Here is a 1,507-nt window from a genome sequence, read left to right as displayed (position 1 = left end):
AGAACTTACTTTTGAAAGTTTACTCTTTGGCCGCTCCACTTCTTTGAAGTGTCTCCCAGTCCCAGTGCACTTGTTAGCATGTTTTGGTTCGTGCAACTGGTCCGTCCGGTTATTGTCTCCCCAGAAACATTTCCGTTGTCTTTTTTCCTATTTCCATTGTGTTGTGTGTGCTTTTGCAGCATTTTTCTTTTTGCAAGTGTTTTCTGAAGTTGCAGTCCGTTTGGCCTCTCAGGGCCACCGTACTTATGGCTGTCCGCAACATACGTGAACACACAGATCAGATAACTAAATAACTAATCAACTAAATTTTGCAGGATAACTAAATTCATCCTGCAAAACCTATGTATTGAAATATTCCAGATGAAGTAATTTAGAATTAACCTTTAATTCTCAAGACATAAAAAAACTACTAAGAAAAAAAATTCAACCATGTTACATTTCATTAGTGTTTTTTAATGGTTATTGTTTTGCAAAAGTAAGGATTCTTAGAATGACAAATATGCTCTGGGTTCCAGTTTGCTGAGAGGGGCTACATTTAGATGCACTGTGTTTTATGTTTTAACTTGTTTTGATAAATATTTAGACACAGACTGTGTAACTAATTGTGGCTGGTGCCAGAATGCATGTTGCTGTGTGTTTCATGTCCTAATCACAGTCTTTTAGCAGTTATCCAATCTAATACGGGTAAAGCAATTTAGCTACTGAGAGATCAGAATGACTCAATGGTTGATGACATGGGATAGCTGAAACGGGAGGGGTACCTAAATCTGTTTCAATCACAACATGGTTAAGGTAATGAGATGCATCTAAATAGTAAGCCATCATTTTTTAATCAGCTGTATCTCACTTTTGTGTGTATCAGCAAGGTACTGTGCTGTCATTAATAGATGACAATTACCATGTGCAAACAATAACATGAATAAATACACAACAGGCTGTGGCAAGGTCATTGCACTTACATTACATACTTACATAGGGTCCCTACTTGGGATCTGCAAACTGAAACTTATATTTTCCAAACAGTTCAAATTTGCTCTACACAATTATAGCTCACAAGGTTGTTAAAATTGTTTAGATTCAATTAGAAAATACACTTTCTACTCATAAAAGTGCTTTTTTTGTGGGCAGAGTTGATCTTGAGGTGCATCCAGATGCTGGTAATTAATTTGGCAACAAAAATAAGACCCTGAGTGTAATAAGCCTCATTATCCTTTAACTGCAGTGACCTCGTTCTGTGACTTGGAGATCTATATTTCTTTTTTTTGACTCTGTCTATCCTTGGCTATGATATGAGCCATTGGCAATGACTTACTGGAACTATACAGTTATGTGAATAATTTGGTGGAAACAGACACTTTTTTGTAATTTTTTCTCCGTATACCACCACAATGTTTATATTTTTTAAAATCAGACAATGAAGACTGTAATTGAAGTGCAGATTTTCAGCTATAATTCAAGGGTTTTTTCCAATAAAATGTATTAACCTTTCATAAAATAAGGGCATTTC

Source organism: Pundamilia nyererei, unplaced genomic scaffold (assembly GCF_000239375.1).
Source record: "Pundamilia nyererei isolate P.nyererei 1_Seehausen unplaced genomic scaffold, PunNye1.0 scaffold00019, whole genome shotgun sequence".
Taxonomy (NCBI): Eukaryota; Metazoa; Chordata; class Actinopteri; order Cichliformes; family Cichlidae; genus Pundamilia; species Pundamilia nyererei.
This window is presented reverse-complemented; position numbering follows the sequence as displayed.